Here is a 13774-nt window from a genome sequence, read left to right as displayed (position 1 = left end):
CTTTCTCTTTCTCTTTCTCTCTCTCAAATAAATAAATAAAATCTTACAAAAGAAAAGATGTACATGGATAAACTCTTTTAAAAGTTAACTCTGGGGGTACCTGGGTGGCTCAGGGGTTGAGCATCTGCCTTTGGCTCAGGGCATGATCCTGGAATCTCAGGATCGAGCCCCACATCGGGCTCCCTGCATGTAGCCTGCTTCTCCCTCTGCCTATGTCTCTGCCTCTCTCACTGTGTCTCTCAAGAATAAATAAATAAAAGTTTTTAAAAATAATAAAAAATAAAAGTTAACTCTGCCATACAATATACCACTTTTCAATGACTCTTGAGGAACCATTTTAGAATTCTGCCTACTACATCTAGCAAGCAGAATTAATACAAATATTGTCAGACTTGTATCCTCAAGAGATCAAGACATTGTAAGAATAGGCAGAAGCTGTTAGAAATAACACTGAGAATCATGATTAAATTTCTGGACATGGAAGTTTCAAAGTTTAAAAGTTAGACTGAAATGGTAAAGAGTAGATGTCCTTTGAAGAGAGTTGCAACATTACTTTAGCAATCAATTTTCCTTAATACATGGTTTTAGAAGACACTAAATTCTCCGACCTTGCCTTACAAAAAATAAGAAACGATAGCTGTCCTGCTGACCCCTACATCTTTAATTCAGCAACCCCTTGATATCTGTTCCTTCATTCCCAGCTGATGTCTTTACATTAGCCTTGACTCATATTGCACTCCATCCCCTGACCTGCTCCCCCCAGTTCCTGAGTCCTTAGCGCCCATTCCTATTTACAGCCTTCTATCACCCATCAGGCTCCACTGGAGCTAACTGCAGTAGCTCTTCCCAACCAGGTCTGCATTGCTTCTGGCCATTATGTAAGCAACCTCCCAGAAGCCATGTCTCTCTGCTAAGCCAAAGGGCCCCTGTGATTGACTTCTCTCAGCATTGCATCACCTACCAAGGAAATCTGCCCTATCCTCAAAGAATCACTGGTTCTTCCCTAGCTAAACTTGTAACTCTTTAATTCCTGTTGTTTGCCATCCGTTCTTATGTACTTGTTCTTCCATTTACGCATGATAAAAATTTATCATCTACTATTTATTTTACTCAATTGCTTATTTAAAATGACCTGTGACTCCTTTACATTTAGATCAATATTCTCTCTTGGATTAGGCACACTTGCAGGTGGGCAAGGTACCAGCAAGTGTTAAAATGCTTTGCGACCTATATGCCCAGTGATGATGATGTTCGTGATGTTGAGATGTTCTGGTTAGACATCCCCAATTTAATGCCTATATATCACCCAGATGCCAAAGCCAAAACCTAAAAAGTTAAGATGAGCCCAGGTTTATAAATGGTAAATTGCCAACCACATTGTTGGAAGTTGAGAAGTTAATAGAAGTTAAGAATTTTGAGATGCCCTTTCCTATTTAACTGGAAAAAGTTGTTCCTAACTAATTTTCTTGTAAGTACATTCCCTGGTCCCTACAAATTCAGAGGCCAATGTCAGAAATCTTTTTTTTTTTCCTGAATATTAAACATGTATATTTTATCTTGATTTTGATTAATTGAAAAATTCATGCAGGTAAAATAAAGTGTTTTTCCTTAGTCACTGCATTCATTTTAAAACAAAGTGTTGACTTATCACAGTTTCCTAAGCTAAAATGGCAAGTCTTGTGAAATTTCACTTTTTTAATGAGTAAACTTTATCAAAGCAGAAAACTTTGCTTTGAAAATAAATTTTGAGGGCAGCCCAGGTGGCTCAGCAGTTTGGTGCTGCCTTCAGCCCAGAGTGTGATCTTGGAGACCTGGGATGGAGTCCCACATCAGGCTCCCCACATGGAGCCTGCTTCTCCCTCTGCCTGTGTCTCTGCCTCTCTCTCTATCTCTGTGTGTGTCTCTCATGAATAAATAAATAAAATATTTTTTTAAAAAAAAAGAAAGTAAAATTTGAGAATCTAAATGTAAACATAATTTTATTATTTTCTAAAAATAAAAAATATTCTAAGTATTCTTGGCCGCAGGTTAAAAATTGTTGTTAACATCATTTAAAATGTTTTATTTCTTTTCCCTCCACGTCATTAGAGAAGTCGTCCCTGATTCCAGATAATAAAAGTAAAGCAGTATGGCGATTGAGGGAATCAGTTTCTGATAATATTTCCCAGATCATCATCATCAACTTGGGTAGCAGGCATGGTGGAAGCCCTCAGGAGTAGGAGAGAAGGGTTTTCATTCACCAGCAATGTCATTACCAGACCTTTGCCCTGGACTTCACCCTGCAGAATCCCTGTCCGGTCTTTTTCCTGCCTACTGGATCCAAAATAAAGCTTTGTAGCCAAAATATTCAGTGACAGATGGCTCATTTCATTGTTGTAATGTCACCCTTTGGGTCTCTGAGGGGATGCTTCCAGGAATAGAAAGCAGGACAAATACAGGACTGGACTTAGAATCTAACACAATCAGGGTTTCTCTAGCCACTGATATAATAAAGAACTTCTAAATTCTTTTCATCTAACAACATGAGTGGCCCCTCTTCTCTATATATGGTAATTAGTACAAAGACTGTGGCAGAGATTCAACCCCTCCTCTGACCCTGACAAGTTCAATGATTTTAAGCCTACTCCTCAATTTCCTTATAAGTAAAATGAGCATATAATTGTATTTAGCAAAGACGCAAAAGTAAAAATAAACATGTGAAGCTACATCAAATTAAAAAGCTTCTGCACAGTGAAGAAAGCCATCAACAAAACAAAAATGCAAACTATTGAATGAGAAGATGTTTGTAAATCATATATCCAATAAGGGGTTAATATTGAAGATATATAACTCATACAACTCAACAGGAAAAAAATAATTAGCTTTGGCTAAGAACCAAATAAATGGTAATTAACATTTTCCTCCTTCTCTTTGACTAATTTGGTTTTGTATAAAAAACAAGAGGCACAACATAGGAAACCTATTAATGGAAATGATATTTTATTGATATATTTTTTTAAAGATTGTATTTATTTATTCATGAGAGACACACAGAGAGAGAGAGAGAGAGAGAGAGGGAGAGGGAGAGAGGCACAGACACAGGCAGAGGGAGAAGCAGGCTCCATGCAGGGAGCCTGATGTGGGACTCAATTCCGGGTCTCCAGGATCACCCCCTGGGCTGAAGGTGGCGCTAAACCACTGAGCCACCCCAGGCTACCTTATTATACTAATATTCTTAATTCAGAATGGATTTAGACTAAATAAGACTAAAGTCAGCATCTTATTGTGTTATTCTAAAATGGGGATGAGATGGGGACAGTTTCCCACTGAAACAGGACTCAAAAGACAGTTATTTTTTCTACTGTTGAGATCTCTAAGGCTATGGGAGATTGTAACTTAGTTCTGGTCACATCTAAGCACCCTTAATAAAATTTCTTATAGTGCTTATTAGAATTGGTTCTAAATTTCATTTTTTAATTGCTTCCCTTTTTGAGAAAAGGTATGAACTTTTTCCAGCACATGCATTTACAAAGTTATAATTCACCAAGATTCTGGGTTGTTTTTTTATTGTGGTGATGGTTATTTTTCATTTTTTTTCTCTAATTTGGCACATCCTAATCTTTTCCCTAAGGTCTGTATTTATATTGCTATTTTTCAGTTTGTCTTGGTATCATTGGTTCATCATCTGGCACCTGAGGCAACATGGTTTCACCACCATTACCTATACAGCACTACCCTATCTGAATAGATCTCACAACTGCCCTCCTCTGTTTTATGCCTTTGCCCAGGTCTGCTTTCCCATTAATGTTACCTGCTCCTAAAGAATGCCTTGAGGAAGTGATGGTGCTTCACAAGAGTTTTAAAATCTTGACGTTCATTTGAGTTTAGCCACTGTGTATCACTGGATTCCTAGCTTCCTTTCCTCAAGACTTTTTTTTTTTTAAGATTTTAGTTATTTATTTATTCATGAGAGACACACAGAGAGAGAGGCAGAGACATAGGCAGAGGGAGAAGCAGGCTCCACGCAGGGAGCCAGATGTGGGACTCGATCCCAGGTCTCCAGGATCACACCCTGGGCTGAAGGTGGTGCTAAAGTGCCAAGCCACCCGGGCTGGCCCCTCAAGACTTTTTCCAAACTGAGAGTAACACCAGGGGTTCCCTGAGTAGCTCAGCGGTTTAGCGCCTGCCTTCGGCCCAGGGTGTAATCCTGGAGTCCTGGAATCGAGTCCCAGGTCGGGCTCCCTGCATGGAGCCTGCTTCTCCCTCTGCCTGTGTCTCTGCCTCTCTCTCTCTGTGGGTCTCTCATGAATAAATAAAATCTTAAAAAAAAAAAAAAAAAAAAGACTTACACCAAGTTAATCAGATTCATGTTTTCTAAAGCTCAAAAGCTTTCTCTCTAATGATTAATTTGGTCTTGATGACATTTATAGTTAATGATTAAGTTCCAGAATCTTTACATATTTTACTCTTAATTATTACGATAACTTCATGTATTAATAAGTACTATTATCCCCATTTTATAGATGTGGAAACCAAATATCAGGGAATTTAAGTAACTTGCCCAAGAGCCTATAGTAACTGGCTGCCTTTCCCACTAGGCCAATATTTCCCAAAGAGTCCTTTGGAGGACATAATAATTGTTCTCAAATGTATGTATGTATAAAAGTTATCTGACATGTTTATTAAAAATGTATCCCATAGTCCTTCAGGCTCCATCCTCCAGATTCTGATTCAGTGGGTGGACCCAGGCTCTGCCTTTCAACAAACTCTCTGGCAGATTTTGATGCAGGCCATGTGTGCAGCCCCCCAGCTCAGGAGAGATGCAGACTGACTTCATTCCCAGCTATTTACCAGTACTTAATGAAGTACCGCATTTCCTGCTTTTCTTCTCCTTAAAGCCATAAATTAACCAAATTCTGAGATCTACTTTTATAGCAAAACTTAAGCTGACCGGGGTTTTCCAGAATTCAGGTTTTGTTGGGAGGCAGAATCCTAGCCTGAGGATCAAAAAAACTGGTTTCTTTGTTGCTTTCCTTTGCTGACTTCTTGCATGTCATTTGATAAAATAACCTTATTGTGTCTCATTCTTCTCCTCTATAAATGGAATGTGAAAATTCACGTCTACTACTCACTGAAAAGACCTCTAAAGAGGAAAACTGACCGTGGGAGGAGCATGAAAAGCTCCAGGTAAAGAACATGGCGTTGAGTCCTCAAGTTTCAATTATTCTTTTCTCTAAGCAGAGAATACTGATCTTATTATGGTTGCCATTTATTTCACAAAACACAAGGAATAACGTATTTTGTTGGCATTTGTGAGACTGGCCTACAGTACTTTGTAATGTACAGGTTTTTTGTTCTTAGAAAAGTTATTTTAAGTCTATATAACTCATTTTCTTCATGTGTGAAACTGGAAGACATAATAATATTATCAACTTCATGCAGTGTTATCACTTCATGATTTGCATAAATGAGATTTGATGAATTACTCAGCCCAAATATTTTCATTCTCAATAGCCTAGCTTCCAGCTATTGATAATATCAGTATATTCACGCTTATGTCCCTGTTTTGCAAAAAACAAATATGAGGCTGTCTCTACTCTTAGGAAAGTTCTCTGAAGCAGATGAGAGAATCTAATCTGATACTGAAAACAACAGATTTGGTGGGATTTTCACAATGGGGAAAAAGAGAGAAAAGCCAGAAAAGGTATATAATATGACCCTAGCTTTTAAAAATGATTTTAAAACAATTACCAATTCCTCAATAGCTTTGTATATATCCATTAAACACACATATAAAATATGTGTATATATATTTATATAATACATAATTTACTAAATATACACACATCATTAATATAAGATGTTTTGGAGAGAGAATAAAGAAAATAAAGTAATAAAGAAAAGGAAGGAAACAAGAAAGAAACATTCTTAAAACATATTTTAAAAATACATGGATGTCCATGATTTAAAAAAACATTTGTAAAAAAATAAATAAATAAATAAAAATAAAAAAATAAAAAAATAAAAAAGCATTTGTGATTATGATCCCACCTAAGTAAATTTGCATTTGTGGGTATGTATAGAGATGAGATACATAACAACAGACAAAACACCAACGGGGGCTATTTCAAGGTAATGAGATTTAAGTGATCTTAACTCTTCGTCTGTATTATTAGACTATTTTTTATGATGACATGTTATTTATAATAACTGGAAACATTTTACAGATGACAGACTGTGTCAAAATATTTATTATTGTACATGATGTATTGTTTAATTTTGTCTTTTCAAGTGATCTCTAAAAGGTATGAATTATTTTGAAATGAGAAAAATGATATTCTTCAGAGATGTATTCCCAGTAGTAACAAACTGCAGTGGAAAAAAGATATTCTTAATAGAAGGCCAAGGCTATTTTAGGTACCCAAATAAGGCAAAGTATACAATGAGCTGGTTTTGCCAGAACAAATTCAGCCACTCTTCTTTTTATTTTTTCTTTTCCTTCTGTAGATGTTTTGAATTATTTAAATCTTGGATTTGTTGAAAGAATCTATTTTTTTCAATCTTTACAGTATGTTTTTACTTATGTTTTCACCTCCTTATTATTTTCTACAACTCCACATGTCCCAAGCTGAACTCATTATTTCCTTTCTGCCTCAACTTACTTCTCTTCCTGTCTCCTTTTTTTAAGAGGTATATGATCACCTTCATCAAAGTCACCCAAACTGGATATCTGGGATCCACCTTGGATTCCTCCCTCAGTATCCAAAGAGTCAGTCATTTCTATAGATACCATATCCATCAGATCTCTCCTTATTACATCTCTTCTCCATAGCAATTGTCATTGGTCCTACCCAGATTGCAGCAATTATCTTTAAAATAGTCCCCTATCTCCACTTAGAAAATTTGATCAAGCAGGAGAATGTCTAAATTTCTACGTTAGGCAAACAGATGTGACTTGTTTACCTATCTTCCCCTCCTTCAATGAAACAATCTCTTCAAAACATGCTGTCTTGAGGACTGTCAGTCACAATATTCTCATCCTGCATATTACAAGCCAGGCAGTGAGAGCTTCATTCCCTTAGGCTTAATGACTGGTTCAGGGATGGGTTTATAAGTAAGGTCAGACAATCTGTCCCATTATTTCTCTGCTAAAAATAGAAGAAAAACTCTCTCTTGCTTTTGGCAAATTACAGATTAATAAACTGTGATAGTAAGAAATAAAATAATAATAAAAAATAAACTCTTCTGTTAAGACTTATTTCCTTGAAACTTTCTAGGAGGCCATGTTCAAACAGTGTAAAGACATAGAGCAAGCCAATTCTTTTATTTGTCCTACGAGTAAGCAAAAAGTTTCATCTGGTTGGGAACCAAGTCCAATTTTAAAAAGGTAGCCAGATTAGTAGTGATTTATGATGATTTCTACTGTATTATCAGTGTAGTCATTCTTAAAATTAATTACAATTTCTAATTTCAATGAGGTTATAAATATCTATATTTATCATCCCACATTAGAGGATTGTCATAGCAATTGTCTATTTTTTGTTCTAACTTTTTATTGATTAATAATATGCATAAAGAGTGCACAAAGTATAGAGCTTAGTAAATGTTCACAATTGAATATAACTTTGCTACTATACATTTTTATGCACATAAATAAATTTTAAGATATCTAGAGTCAGGGCCATGTTTTCATTTTTCTCAACACCTGATTCAATCCCAGGCCTATTGGCAATGCCCACTATTGATGTCACTGTATTTTACCTGCCAGACATTTTATACTTGAAAGTCATCAGGTAAAAGGATAGAAAGGATAAATGCAGTACATTTATTTAACAATATTTCTGTCAATAGCTAACAATTATCAAATGCTTATAGGTACTATTATTATCTCAGTTTTACAGATTAGGAAACTGGTAGATGGAGATATAAAAAGTGACTGAGATCAAATAGCCAGTAAATTGAAGAGTGAGACCCCAAGAAAAAATTCAAGTTAAACCATTGAGTCCTTCCACTATGATAATTACTTTTTTTCATTGAGATGATAAAAACTTAACAATCTTTCTAAAAAGCAAGAGACAGGGATCCCTGGGTGGCACAGCGGTTTGGCGCCTGCCTTTGGCCCAGGGCGCGATCCGGGATCGAATCCCACGTCGGGCTCCCAGTGCATGGAGCCTGCTTCTCCCTCTGCCTGTGTCTCTGCCTCTCTCTCTCTCTGTGACTATCATAAATAAATAAAAATTAAAAAAAAAAAAAAAGCAAGAGACAATGCACTTTACTTTAGTAAACATTAACAATGATTCTGTCTTGAAGGAAGAAAGCAGTTGAGTGAACTCTAAGCATCTAAAATTCTGCAAAAAAGACAAGCAAGAGCACATGTTATAATTTAAGACTTACTTTTTTTTTTAAGATTTTATTTATTTATTCATGAAAGACACAGAGAGAGAGAGGCAGAGACACAGGCAGAGGGAGAAGCAGGCTCCATGCAGGGAGCCCGACGTGGGACTCGATCCCGGGTCTCCAGGATCATGCCCTGAGCCAAAGGCAGATGCTCAACTGCCGAACTACCCAGGCATCCCAAGACTTACTTTTTTATTATAGCTATCTTCCATTTCTTCCTGGATCCAAATCACCTCTGCAGCACTGGCTTCTTTTCCATATTGCTGCTTATTTGGAACCTCTGGAATCCTCAATTTGGGCTCTCTTCCTGATGGGTGGTATGATGCTTCTGAGTGGGCAGACTGTCTCTCATCTCTTGAAATGCCTATACATTTTATTATAAGACAATAAATGAGAAGGTCAAATTGTCCTTGAAGCCATTGAGAAAATCCCAACCAAAACCCCACAAAATCACATTTACTCAAATTGCTTAAGATGAAGAAATTCTTCAGATTCTTTAAGATATGTTAGAAATGGAGAGCATGGTCCAAGATGGTAGCACAAAGACCCTGAACATACTTCCTCCTATGGACATGCCAAATCTACAACTACATATGGATTAATTCCCTCTTTAAAAATGTGATAACTAGCTGAACACCTTCCTCCACAACAAGGCATAAAAGGTCTAGGAGAAGGGTAGGGAGAAAGAGGAATAGGAGAGGAAGTCTAACCAAAACTTACACATGGCAGCATAAACTAGGGAGGGATCTCATGGACCAGAACCTCTCCTTGAAAAGTGAAGGGTTTATGCCCCACATTGGGCCCCTCAGCCTTGGGACCTGCACCAGAGAGGAGGCATGAAAAATGTCTGGCTTTTGAAATCAATGGGGCTTTTATCCAGGGGACCCAGGGGACCCAGGGGACTGTGGGAATCTGAGATACTCCTTTTGAGGGGCTCCTGTGTAAACTCACTCATTCCAAGAAGCAGGGCAAAGGCACCACAGTTTGAGAAGTGACTGGATTATTTGTAAGGGTAACTAAGTTGCTAATTTTAAAACATCTGTCACAGGTGCATTAATTAGTTGGGATTTTCCTTGGGGGCAAAGCACTGGAAAGTGACATTGCTTTTTTTTTTTTTTTAAAGATTTTATTTATTTATTCATGAAAGACACAGAGTGAGAGACAGAGGCAGAGACATAGGCAGAGGGAGAAGCAGGCTCCATGCAGGGAGCCCGAAGTGGGACTAGATCCCAGATCCCGGGATCACGACCTGAACTGAAGGCAGGCGCCCAACCACCGAGCCACCCAGGCATCCCGAAAGTGACATTTTTTGCACTCTTTCTGTCTTGTTAACATAGGCAGGCACACATGGACACAACCTTAATAAAGCTATAGCCTTGCCTTGCTCCCAGAGGTCATCCCAATCCTCACTAAAGCCATAGGCACACTGTACTCTTAGTGCTCTTCCCTGGCATTACTAATACTGCAGGCATACCTGCTCCCAACACTTTTTCCTGGACTCAATAAAGTCACAGGCAACCACAGCCTTATTAAAGCCAGTGGGAGTGCAGTTCACATGGAGAAGGCCTCTTGATTGTCTGGCTCTGGTAGTCAAGGGACTTGTGCTTTTGGACCTCAAGGGTCTATAACAGTAAGACAGACAAATCTGGGCAGCAGACAGTACACTAAAATAACACCCCCAGTCTGTACATGAAAAAGGCCCACTTAACTGTCCTGGAGCTTCACCCTGAGGTGAAACCTGAGGATTCAGGTTTGCCACTGATCTAAAGGCTACAGAGCTGTTCTTAGGGAATATAGGCAGGGACATACTATGTACACACCTTCCCTTGGCCTCACCAGAGCTCACTGGTACCTCTCAGAAAGGTGTTTAACCACTTGCTAAAGCCCCAATTCTTGCAAATGTTTCTCAGGGGACACCTCCAGATCTTTTATCTAGGGATCAGCAGGATCTATGATTGCGATACCTCACAATAACCCCAAAGCAAAAACTTAAAATACATACACAAAAGATAATGAGATAGGAATCTAAAGTAATACTAAAATTCATAAAACCGCAAAAGAAGAAAGAGAAGAAAGGAACACAAAGGAACTACAAAACCTCTAGAAAGCAATGAACAAAATGGCAACAAGTACATACCTATCAACAATTACTTTAAATGTAAATGGACTAAATTCTCCAAAGATTTAGAGTAACTGAATGGATAACAAAAATAAAAACAAAACAAAACAAAGCAAAACAAAAACAAGACTCATTATTTTCCCACAACAGACTGACATCCCATCTAAAACACACACACAATGAAAGTAAAAGGATGGAAAAATGATTTTCCACACAAATGGAAATAAAAACAAAGGTAATATATGACAAACCCACAGCAAACATCATACTTAACAGTGGAAAGCTGAAAGCTTTGTCTAAAATCAGAAATAAGACAAGGATGCCCATTTTCACCACTTTTATTCACTTTTTTTGGAAGCCCTAGCCATGGCAATTAGGTAAGAAAAAGGAATAAAAACATCCAAATAGAAAAGAAAGAAATAAAACTATCACTATTTGCAGATGACATCATTCTATCTATAGAAAACCCTGAGGATTCCACTAAATAACTCTTAAACTAATAAATAAGTTCAGTAAAGTTACAGGACATAAAATTAGTATATTAAAATTGGTTGTACCTATATACTATAACAGAAATTTATCAGGAAGAAAATTTTAAAAAAACATTCCATTTGCACTAGCATTAAAAAGAATACAATACCTAGGAATAAAATTAACCAAGGAGGTGAAATACCTGTAGACTGAAAATTATATAACAATGACAAAATAAATTGAAGATACAAATAAATACAAAGATATTTCCTGTTCATAAATTGGAAGAATTAATATTGTTAAAATGTCCAGATTACCAAAGCAATCTACAAATTTAATGCAATCTCTATCAAAATTCCAATGACATTTTTTTCACAGAACTTGAACAAATACTTCTAAAATTTGTATGGAACCATTAAAGACCCCAAATAGCCAAAGCAATCTTGAGAAAGAATAAAAGTGGAGGTATCATGCTCTCTGATTTCAAACTATACTGCAAAGCTATAGTAATCAAAACAGTATGGTATTGGCATAACCAATACATAGATCAATGGGACAGAAAAGAGAATTCAGAAACAGATCCACACATATATAGTCAATTAATCTATGACAAAGAAGGCAAAAATATACAATGAGGAAAGGACAGTCTCTTCAATAAATGGTTTTAGGAAAACCAGACAATCACAGGCAAAGGAATGAAAGTGGACTGCTATCTCACACTATACACAAAATAAACTCAAAATAGATTAAAGACTTAAATATAAAATCTGAAACAAGAAAATATATGCAGCAAACTCTTTGACATTAGTCTTAGCAATATTTTTTTTTTTTGATCTGGCTTCTCAGGTAAGAACTACAAAAGCAAACAAAACAAAACAAAACAAAACCAAAAACAAATAGGACTACATCAGACTAAAAGGCTTCTGTACAGTGAAGGAAATCACCAATAAAATAAAAAGGTAACATTCTGAATGGGAGAAAATATTTACAAATCACATATCAGGTAAGGGGCTAATATCCAAAATATGTAAAGAACTCAATAACAAAAAACCTGAACAGTCTGATTTAAAAATGGGTAAATAATTTGAATAGATATTTTTCCAAAGAAGACATACATAGATGGCCAATAGGCACATGAAAAGATGTTCAATATCACTAATAATCAGGGAAATGCAAATCAAAATCACAATGAGGTATCACTTCAAACTTGTTAGAATGGCTGTTATCAAAAACACAAGTAATAATAAGTGTTGGTAAGGATGTAGAGAAAAGAGATTCCTTATTCACTGTTGGTGGGAATATAAATTGGTGCCACCACTATGGAAAACAATATGAAGATTCCTCAAAAAATTAAAAATAGAACTACCATATGGTCCAGCAACACCACGTCTGGGTATTTACCCAAAGAAAATTAAAAAACTAATTTGAGAAGATACATGTTTACTGCAACATTATTTACAAAAGCTTCCCAAAACCATTTGTTGAAGAGGCTATCTTTTTTCCATTGGATTTTTTTTCCTGCTTTGTTAAAGATTAGGTTCATTTCTGGGTTTTCTCTTCTGTTCTATTGATCTATGTGTCTGTTTTTAAGCCAGTACCATATTGTCTCGATGATTACAGCTTTGTAACAGAGTACAGTACAGAGTACAGATGTTACCAGTTTCAGTTTTCTTTTTCAATATTTCTTGGGCTACTTGGAGTCTTTTCTAGTTCCCTACAAATTATACAAATTATAGGATTACTTGTTCCAGTTCTGTGAAATACATTGATAGTATTTTGATAGGGGTTGCATGAATGCATAGCTTGCTCTAAGTAGCATAGACATTTTAACAATATTTGTTCTTCCAATCCATGAGCATGGAATGCTTTTCCATTTCTTTGTGTCTTCCTCAATTTCTTTCATGAGTGTTCTATAGTTTTCTGAGCCCAGATGCTTCACCTCTTTGGTTAGATTTATTCCTAGGTATCTTACGGTTTTCGGTACAATTGTAAATGGGATAGATTCCTTAATTTTTCTTTCTTTTGTCCCATTTTTAGTGTATAGAAATGCAACTGATTTCTGTGCACTGATTTTATGTCCTGCCACTTTGCTGAACTCATGCATGAGTTCTAGCAATTTTGAGGTGGAGTCTTTTGGGTTTTCCATATAGAGTATCATGTCATCTGCAAAGAATGAGAGTTTGACTTCTTTGCCAATTCAGATGCCTTTTATTTCTTTTTGTTGTCTGATTGCTGAGGTGAGGACTTCTATATACTATGTTGAACAGTAGGGGTGAGAGTGGATATCCTTGCCATGTTCCTAACCTTAGGGGAAAAGCTTTCAATTTTTCCCCATTGAGAATGATATTCACTGTGGGCTTTTTGTATATGGATTTTATGATATTGAGCTATGTTGCCTCTATCCCTACACTATGAAGATTTTAATCAAGAAAGGATGCTGTACTTTGTCAAATGCTTTTTCTGCATCTATTGAGAGGATCATATGGTTCTTATCCTTTCATTTATTAATGTAGTGTACCACACTGATTGATTTAGGGATGCTGAACCACCTTTGCAGTCCAGGAATAAATCCCACTTAGTCGTGGTGAATAATACTTTTAATGTACTGTTGGATCCTATTGGCTAGTATCTTGGTGAGAATTTTGGCATTCATGTTCATCAGAGATATTGGTCTGTAATTCTCTTTTTCAGTGGAGTCCTTGTCTGGTTTTGAGATCAAAGTCATGCTGGCCTCATAGAAAGAGTTTAGAAGTTTTCCTTCCATTTCTGTTTTTTTGAAAGAGCTTCATAAGAATAGGTATTAATTCT

At 36.6% G+C, this 13774-nt stretch overlaps 1 long non-coding RNA gene across 2 annotated transcripts in view; it reads right to left on the bottom strand.

The window, feature by feature from the left end:
* LOC144297080 (uncharacterized) overlaps positions 1–13774 on the bottom strand; it is a 180783-nt gene that overhangs the window by 61241 nt on the left and 105768 nt on the right. For both annotated transcript variants that reach the window (XR_013364140.1, XR_013364139.1), the window contains exon 2: positions 8565–8740. This is a non-coding gene — a long non-coding RNA (uncharacterized LOC144297080). The remainder of the gene's footprint in view (positions 1–8564; positions 8741–13774) is intronic.

The sequence above is a fragment of the Canis aureus genome, chromosome 25 (genome assembly GCF_053574225.1).
Source record: "Canis aureus isolate CA01 chromosome 25, VMU_Caureus_v.1.0, whole genome shotgun sequence".
Lineage (NCBI taxonomy): Eukaryota > Metazoa > Chordata > Mammalia > Carnivora > Canidae > Canis > Canis aureus.
The sequence above is the reverse complement of the archived record's forward strand: the minus strand, read 5'-3'. Positions and strand labels throughout refer to the sequence as shown.